Source organism: Cornus florida, unplaced genomic scaffold (assembly GCF_030987335.1).
Source record: "Cornus florida cultivar Cherokee Brave unplaced genomic scaffold, ASM3098733v1 CherokeeBrave_3.0.0_Hap2_Chr02, whole genome shotgun sequence".
NCBI lineage: Eukaryota > Viridiplantae > Streptophyta > Magnoliopsida > Cornales > Cornaceae > Cornus > Cornus florida.
Genome location: NW_026775572.1, coordinates 96,887,008 through 96,896,844, shown reverse-complemented (window position 1 = coordinate 96,896,844; position 9,837 = coordinate 96,887,008).

Sequence of the window (9,837 nt, the reverse complement as noted above, 5' to 3'; positions counted from 1 at the left end):
AATCTCACGGCCCTTGTGTAATCTCTTAGCCAAGGATGTTCCGTTCAATTTTGATGACGCTTGCATGGAAGCTTTCATCAAACTTCGCATTCTCCTCTCCTCTGCCCCGATCATGAAACCCCCTAATTGGTCTCTTCCCTTTGAGATCATGTGTGATGCATCCGATTATGCATTAGGGGCGGTTTTGGGCCAACGTGTGGATAAACTTCCGCATGTCATTTATTATGCTAGCAAAACTCTCTGTGATGCCCAATTGAACTACACCACCACTGAAAAAGAATTGCTAGCTGTGGTGTACGCCTTGGATAAATTTTGCTCCTATCTTCTTGGCTCCAAGGTCATCGTCTTTTCAGATCATGCCGCTCTTAGGCATTTGTTAGCGAAAAAAGAGACAAAACCCCGCTTAATTCGATGGATCCTCTTACTTCAAGAGTTTGACATTGACATCCGGGACAAAAAAGGGACCGACAATGTTGTCGCCGATCATCTCTCTCGCTTACTTATTGAGAAATCTTCAGAATTTGCAGCCATCCGTGATTCCTTTCCGGATGAGCAACTTCTTCAAGTTTCACATTCTACTCTTCCGTGGTTTGCGGATATTGTCAATTATCTTGCGGTTGGCAAAATTCCAGCTCATTGGTCCAAACAAGAGAGGGACCGGTTTTTCTCCCAAGTCAACCATTTCTTTTGGGAAGATCCGGAATTATTCAAGTATTGCCCGGACCAAATCATCCAGCGATGTATTCCTGAAACCGAGGCCACAAGCATTTTAAATTTTTGCCATACTCTTGCTTGTGGAGGCCATTTCAGTGCCAAAAAGACCGCTAACAAAATCCTTCAAAGCGGATTCTTTTGGCCTACCTTGTTCCGGGATGCATACAATTTTTGCAAATCGTGTGAACGATGTCAAAAACTTGGATCCATGTCCCGAAGAGACATGATGCCCCTCACCAACATTTTAATTGTTGAAATTTTTGATGTGTGGGGGATTGACTTCATGGGACCATTTCCATCTTCTTATGGCTATGAGTACATCCTTGTAGCGGTGGATTATGTGTCTAAATGGGTTGAAGCCGCGGCTACCAAAACCGATGATCATAAAGTCGTGATCCATTTCATTCAATCTCACATCTTTAGTCGTTTTGGTACACCCCGAGCAATCATTAGTGATGGTGGATCTCATTTCCGAAATCGTTATCTCAAATCCGTCCTTGCTAAGTATTCAGTAATTCATAAGGTTGCTACACCTTACCACCCTCAAACGAGTGGTCAAGTAGAGATTTCTAACCGGGAGATTAAGCACATTTTAGAAAAAACGGTTAGACCGGACCGCAAAGATTGGTCATTACGGCTAAACGATGCACTTTGGGCTTACCGGACAGCTTATAAGACACCCATTGGCATGTCACCATATCGACTTGTCTTTGGCAAAGCATGTCATCTCCCGGTAGAATTAGAGCACCGTGCTTATTGGGCCGTAAAAAGGTTCAATTTTGATCTCAAACAAGCCGGCTCTAATCGTGCGTTGCAATTAAATGAACTTGAGGAATTGCGTAATGACGCGTATGAAAATGCAAAAATTTACAAGGCAAAGACTAAAGCTTTCCATGACAAACACATCGTCAAAAAGTCTTTTGCCCCGGGACAAAAGGTCTGGCTTTTCAATTCCCGCTTGAAACTCTTTCCCGGTAAACTCCGGTCAAGATGGGATGGTCCATACATTGTCACTACCGTCTTTCCTCATGGAGCAATCGAACTTCATGATCCTGCAAGTGGATCACTCTTCAAGGTAAATGGCCAAAGGCTTAAGCCTTGCATTGACAGCACAATTCTAACCCGAAAAGTTGAGGAAGTCCCCTTGACGGATCCCATTTATGAGGAATAGTGCCTGCTCTAACTTCGTCTAGCTATCGACATTAAATTTAGCAAAGCAAGGGAATAAATTCTTTCGATGTTCCAAGCTTCTCTACCTTCTTAAATTGCTCGTGCCTTGAAATTTTCTGGGAAATGGTTTCGATAAGCCAAAAATTTGATTTTTCTAAAATGGTCTTCAGTTGTGTTTCACAATTTTAGACTGGCCTCTTAGACCTTCTTAGCTCTAATTTTCATTCCCGGAAATTTCTATCGCTTTTGAGCAATTTCATAGGATCTTTGGCATGCAACTCATGTGCACAACCTCTCCTTTTCAATGCATTGTTGAATCATGGTTCCTCAAAAATTTTCATGCATTAGAGAGAAGCTGCAAGGTTTGAAAATTTTCTCAAAACTTTCCAGGCATTGGAAATGAAATGCAAAGTTTGAAAAATTTTCATCCAGGCATTAGAAATGTTGAGCAATTTGACAATTTTTCCAAAAATTTTCTATCCATGCATTGGAGAGGTGTTACATTTTGAAAAAATTTCCAATTTGATCCATGCATTAGAAAGAAGTTGAAAAGTTTTCCAAATTTTTCTAAAAATCCATCCATGCATTGTGTGCAGTGCAAAGTTTAAAAAAAAAAAAAAAAAAAAAAAAAAAAAAAAAAAAAAAAAAATTTCATCCATGCATTGGAATGGAATGAATTTGCAACGTTTAAAAATTTTCTTCAGAAATTTCATTCATGCTTTGTGTGATGTTGTAAAAGTTGTAAATTTTTCCATGCAATTTAAATTCATGCATACATCATTAAAGAAAAAAAATTTCCATGAAAAGTTTGCATGAAAAAAAAAAAAAAAAAAAAAAAAAAAAAAAAATTCATTTCCTATGAAAAATTTCAATTTTTTCCATTCATGCAAAATTTCAATCCATTTCATCCATGCACTCATTGAAAACAAAAAAAAAAAAAAAAAAAAAATTTTTCCATGCTGTAAACAAAAAATTTGCACAGTTGAAGCATTTTCCAAATTTTCCATGCATGGCATGAAGTTGCCAAGTTCTTGATTTCCATCCATGCATTGGTTTGGAAAAATGCATCCAAGGTCTGAAAATCCATCTATGTATTGCTTGGCCTCAGGTGCAGCAGTTGCAAAAATTTTTTCCATCTAATTTGCATAATGTTGCTCACATTGCAAATTCCATCTCCATGTTGCCTAATGAGCTCACTGCCTCATTTTCGAGCCCTCTCAAGTTCCTTTGGAGTGCTCGCAGCCACCTCCCAGCCAACCCTCACTCTCTGCCACAATATCGAGCACTCGAAAAGGCCATTTCGAGTGCTTCAACTCCCATTCTCGCAGCCAACTCCCCATCCACACACCAAACCCACCTCCCTCACCACCCAGCTCACCACACTGCATGCATGCCAAACCCACCACTCAGCAATCACCTTCCATCTATCAACCCTCCTCCCATGCATGCATGAATGCCCATGCATGCATGCAAACCCTCAACTCTATCTCACACCATGCACACCACCCTTCCTCTCTCTCTCTTCCCAAACCAAACCAAACATGCCACCCAACTCTCATCAACCCACAAAACCTATATGCCGAGTGCTCGATCAACCCCACCATCAACCTCCCTCCCACTCACCCATGCTTGCACCACCTCACCACCTCGCACACATAGAATCATGCAACCATGCATGCCTCAACTACAACCTCAACTCCTCTCTCTCTCCTCAACCCAACGCACCCAACCCCCACATCCAAACCCACCATCTCTCTCTCTCTAAACCATACATCACCACCCTGCATGCATGCATGCACGTCCATGCATGCATGCCACCTCTCAAACCCACATTCTCTCTCTCGGCAACACAACAACAGCACACCCTCCAACACCATGCACCACTACCACCTTCCTGCCTCCACCCTCTCGGCCATGCATGCATGCAGGCCCATGCATGCATGCCACCCCTTCCACCCCTCACCACTCAGCTCACCACCCTCCTACCAACCATCACAACCAACCATCACAACCAACCTCAAACCCTCACACTGCTCAAATTTCGAGCACTCGAAGACCCAGCCTCGAGTGCTCGAACTCCCCTTCCCACACCCGAGCCCCTCACCCAACTCTCTGCCCCCATTTCGAGCACTCGAAGTGGGCCTTCGAGTGCTCGAACCAAGCTCTCACTCTCCCTCTTTTAAACCCCGAAGCTACCACCTCACTTTCCTCCCCCTCTCTTGGCTCCAACTTCCCCACCCTTATTGCACCCACTTTTCCCCTCTCTCTCTCTCTACCTTCCCCAACCACCTGCTCGACCCTCTCACACACCACACCAGCTTTTCTCTCTCTCCCACTCACAACCAAGTGCACAACCACCAGCATGCACCACACCTTGCATGCATGAACATCCAACACCCATCATCCTCGCAGCCAACTCCTCCACCCACCACCTTCAGCATCCACTTGCATAACCAACCCACCTCCATACCTCACCACCCCATGCTCTCACCTCCCTCTTCCTGCCTTCCTTCTTGCTCTCGGATACCCTGACATTCAGGTTTGTGTCCTCTTCCTTAGTTTTTCTTTTCCTTTGTTCATTCATGGTGTTTTACACGGAGGATGGGCTAGTAATGTTGGAGTTTGGTTTTGTTGATGATTTGTTGTTGCTTTGTCAATGCTAGTGCTTGTTTCTTTGTTAAAAATTTTGGGTTTGCTCCTCCATCCCACTCACTTTCCTCTTCTCCTTTTTGTGGTGCACGCCAGGTGTTCGCTGAAATTCCTCAACCAAGTCCACCTCTCTAAATGTCTCGTGTCGGTCCTTCTCGCCCTCCTCGACCCTCTTCAGGTGCCCGTGCTGTCACTCGTGAGCGACCACGTGATCCTTGGGATCGCAAACAACTCAACTACGAACTCTCATTTCCGCTCACGGATGCCTTTGACATTCTACCCACAACTTCGTGGGCTATCGCCGAATTGACTAACCGGCGTCTGCAACACATTTGCGCACCCCTTGCCAGGGTTGCCTACCCCCGTGTAGTGCGCCTCTTCTACCAGAATCTCCAGTGCCCTGAAGAGCCACCCATTTCTCTCACTACATCCATTGACGGCACCGCCTATGCTTTCACTATGACCGACATCATTCAGGTTTCTGGTTGCCCTATTGAGTGCCCCGATGACATTGTCAATCGTGAGAATCTCCCTTTATATGAGGAGCCGGATACATTAACTGTGGCGCAGATTGCCGCTGCCATTTGCCCTATTGACGATCATACTCGGCCCCGGTCTTTTATCCGCAAAACCAATCTTCCGGAACGCCTATGGTTCATTGACACTGTCTTCAAGCACAATGTTTGCCCTTTGGTGCACAGCACCGAGCGTCGGGGCCTCTTTCTGCAAGCCTTATATGCCATGGACCAAGGCCAATGGTTCTCCATCCCAGAGCTCATTTGGTCCACCTTTATGAAGTTTTGGCATGATGCTCATAATGCACGGGCTCCGCGAGTTGAAAATCAGAAATTGGCTTTGCCGTTTTTCATCACTCGACTCCTTCAGCACAAGGGTTTCGTTGTTCCTCCCCACGAACCAAGAGGCGACAAAATCAAAATTTTTACCCAGCGCCGGTGGATCAATGTTCTGAGCCATTCTAGTACCCCTCCGCCTCCTGCCCCCCTGTTCATCCACGCTCCACCTCCTCCTCCTTCTGAGGCAGTTTCCACCGCCGCAGCCACTGCGAGGATAGAGCCTTCGGTCGACTCTCACCAGGACCAAGCTTTCATCCGGGCTTCCATTGCCGGTATTCATGCGCGACTAGATTGTTTTGAGCATTCTTTGTCCGCGTGCACTCAGGCTCTGTGTGAGTCTTCTTCACGTGCTGAGGAAGATCGTCGTCTTGCTGCTGAAGACCGCCGTGTCGCCGCTGAGGACCGTCGTTTGGCTTCCGCTGAACGGCGTAAGACTCAATCTCTCCTCCATTCCATCCTCGCCCGTTTACCTTCTGGCCAGTAGCTTGTTGCGCGTGTGGACCTTCTCTTTTGTTTCATCTGTAACTATTTCTCTTGTATATTTTGTTTTCCTTTTAAACTGTAAGAATTTGCTATGTATAGGTTGCTCTGGTCGACATGATCCCTGTACAGTTCTTTTTGTCATCATGTATACTCTTTTTGCAATGCAAGTTCTTTATGTTCTGTTAACTTTCGCTACATTCATTTTCTGTCTTTATGCTTGTGCTATTAATGTGTTTGTGGTTGTTTCTTTTGGTTCTTCATATTGCTTTCCAGGTTGCGCAGTCCGGTTCAAGTTTGGGGGGTTTTTTTTGTCACCAAATGCCATTCCCTCCCCCTGGGTATTGTTGTTCCTTTTATACTCGTTGTCATTTTTGTCTCTCACTTGCATCCATGTCCACATTGAGGACACTGTGTCGTTTAAGTTTGGGGGTGCATCAAGCATTCTTGGCATATTTTTGGTTCCATAATTTTTGCTAAGCAATGATAGTATAACTTGACACTTGTCGGAGATGAAACATATGTTTAATACCTTGTGTATAGAAGCAATTGAAAAATTTTGAAAATAAAGAAAAATTTGAGTTGAAATGATCATGTAAATACAATGTAGTTGCCTCAATTAGATTCTTGCTGGATTTACACTCTTATAAGCTTCACAATGCACAGATGCACATTGGAAACTTAACTGTGAGGCATGCAACTTGATTGACCTTGACCTTGGCCTAGTTAATCTAATTTGATGAACCTGATAGATGGATACCTTTGGCATGTTTATTCAAAAAAAAAAAAAAAAAAAAAAAAAAAAAAAAAAAAAAAAATGACCAGTTGAAGTTCGTAGCCTTTCCAGCTCGAGCTATTAAGCCCTAGGAGTGTCTCTACACTTAGCACCCTAAAGCCATCTGGTTTGGGAGTTGTTGGCCTAACGCTTGCTACAAGGGTTGGTTAGAAAGCTTAAGGGACTTAAACATTGCACGGTCATTCAAAAAAAATTAAACTAGTAATAAACATGGTTCGTTGGAGTTCGTAGCCTTTCCAACTTGAGCTATTAAGCCCTATGGAGTGTCTCTACACTTAGCACCCTAAAGCCATCTGGTTTGGGAGTTGTTGGCCTAACGCTTGCTACAAGGGTTGGTTAGAAAGCTTAAGGGACTTCAGCATTGCACAACCATTCTATGTTTCGCTTATGTGTTGAAATAAATTGTTAACAAGCAACAAAAGTTGTCTTGAAAATAAAATCATGCCTTAGGGACTTCATGTAAAAGGGAATTCATTGACTTGAAAACTTGTACCTTGGAATTGGAAAAGAAAGTAAAAGCCGCATGTTGAGAATCCAATTCACTTTCACTGAAGCGAGAGTTGATTTCCATTCAAGAGATGATAATTGAGTTATTTATATAGACTTTGATGTTGATGCATGTATGTAGAAATGTATTTAGCCAATTTTTGTATCAATGCTTCATATATGCAAGGTAGTTTTCCCAATGACCCCATCTCCAGTTTTTGTCTGTTTCAAGTTGTATTTGAGCTATGTTTCTATCTCATTTTACCATGGAGGATATTTTTTGTAGTAGCATGCCCATGGTTGTCTTTTCTTTATGTTTTTCATTGTAGTTTTGCTAAGGGACTAGCAAAATGTAAGTTTGGGGGTGTGATAAGCGCCGAATAATGTATATTCAAGCGCCCTAAATTACATTAACAAAGTCCAGTTATTAATTATTTTATGTAGATTAACTCCAATTCTATGTTTTTATGCATTTTCAGGTTCATTGGCCAAAATGGAACAAGAATAAGGCCTTGTGGAGTCTTGAGCAACAAAAGGGTGCCAATGCTGAATTCTGGCAGCAGTAGAGCCTGGTCTTTGCTTGCCATTTTGACCTTCCAAACTCGAGAACTGGACTTACCTCATAACATGAAAGATTTAGAGCTCTGAATCAGCTTTCCAAATCTTCAAGTGGTTCATCATTCGGAGTTCGGAGCAGAGAGTTATGATCTTCACAACAGAGGTGCGCAGAACTGCCTGGCAGCACTGATGTACTGCCTTTCTCCCCATTTTCGACCAACCAGACTTGAGATTTCGGTCTTCATCAAAACATGAAGTTTTTAAAGCACTGAATCAGCTCTCCAAAGCTTCAAACAGATCATCATTCGGAGTTCGGGGCACAAAGTTATAGCAGTTTTCCCAAAATAGGTCAGCACTGAGCAAGAGGAGCATGTTGCACATTGCACTAAGTTAGAGTGCTCGAAGTCACCAAGCGTGCGCTCGAAAATCAGGCAGAATGCCCTTCGGAAATGGCTCATTTCAGCCCACTTGCACATTGGTTTCCTCAATGCCATCTTCCCTCTTTATGAAGTGGTTGGAGGTGTTCCTTGGAGGAGAGAGGGTATGGTTGGAGCATAAAAGGCTACCCAAAGGCCACATATATCATTAAGCTTTATCTTGAGCAAGAAAAAGGAGAGAGAAGAGAGCAAGGAGAAGGGTGTTCTTGAGTGCTACAGTAGGAGCTCGAAAATGGAGATGAGGATGATGCTTCTTCCTTCTTCTAGCTCACCAATGGGTAACTAAACCTCATCTAGGGAGGTGATGAAACCCCTCCCTTGTAAGCATGTGTTAGTATAGTTTATTTTTGGGGATTACAATGTATTTTTGATAGTCTTTCCATGGTCAAGAGCCTCATTTTTGTTGTAATGAATGTTGAATGTTTTAAATGATTATTGTGAGTTATTCATCTTGTCTTGGATGGTTGCCTTTCTTAATCATATTGCTTGCACTTCCATGGTGACAATGGAAGTTAGATCATGGAATGGTTTTAATGGCATGGAGTTGGAGAACCTAGATAGTTCATGGCTTAGGGTTTCCCTTTGATGGGCTATACTTGATTCTTAGCTTTATGTGCATTCACCATTTAAATTAGGGCTTGATAATCCTTGGCTTAGTAAGCATGTTCTAAGCTACATTTTAGTTTAGGTAGTTGATCATGTGAACCTTTGATGGTTTATTCTTGCCTTTCTAATTAAATGAACTTCTTAAGGATATTATAGCAACCTAGTATTGTTATGTATCATGACTATCATATATGTTGTTTTCCCCTTAAATTAATCTTAACCTAGCATGTGTAGAGGGATGGAGGTGGATTCATTTCCCTAGCCTTCTTTACTTGTACTCACTCCCTTGAATTCTTGCAATTTATTATTTTATGCACTTTTAATTTCCTAGCTTAAGTGACATCCAACAAAACCTCTATACACCCTTCATTATTCTAAGAATGATTCTAGACATTTAGGTTGTATTAGACTAGCGTAGTCCCTGTGGTTCGACTTACCCGACCAATAGCCCTATTTTACAATGATTCGTGCTATTGCGAAGGTTGATGTTAATTGACCAACCGATCAATGTGGCAGGTGCATTGCACAAACCAAAAGGCATCCATCTATAAGCAAATATGCCGAATGGACATGTAAAGGTGGTTTTCTCTTGGTTTAATGGGTCAAGGGCTACTTGATTGTACCCCGAATAGCTATCAAAGAAGCAATAATATTGTTGCCCGGCCAATCTTTCTAGAATTTGATCAATAAATGGCAAAGGGAAGTGATCCTTTCTAGTGGCGGCATTTAATTTGCAGTAATCAATGCATACACGCCATGAATTGGTGGTACGCTTAGAGATTTCCTCACCTTTTACATTCTCAACCACCGTAATCCCTGATTTTTTAGGAACTACTTGAGTTGGACTCACCCACTTGCGATCGGAGATTGGATAAATGATTCCGGCATCTAAGAGTTTGACTACTCCCTTCTTGACTACCTCCTTCATGTTTGGAGTAAGTCTCCTTTGGGCGTCCCTAAAGGGTTTTGTCTCATCTTCCATAAGTATACGATGTATACAAATAGAAGGGTCAATTCCCTTAAGATCCGCCACACTCTATCCTATGGCTTCCTTATTTTCTTTAAGCCACTTAAGAGAGCCTCTTCT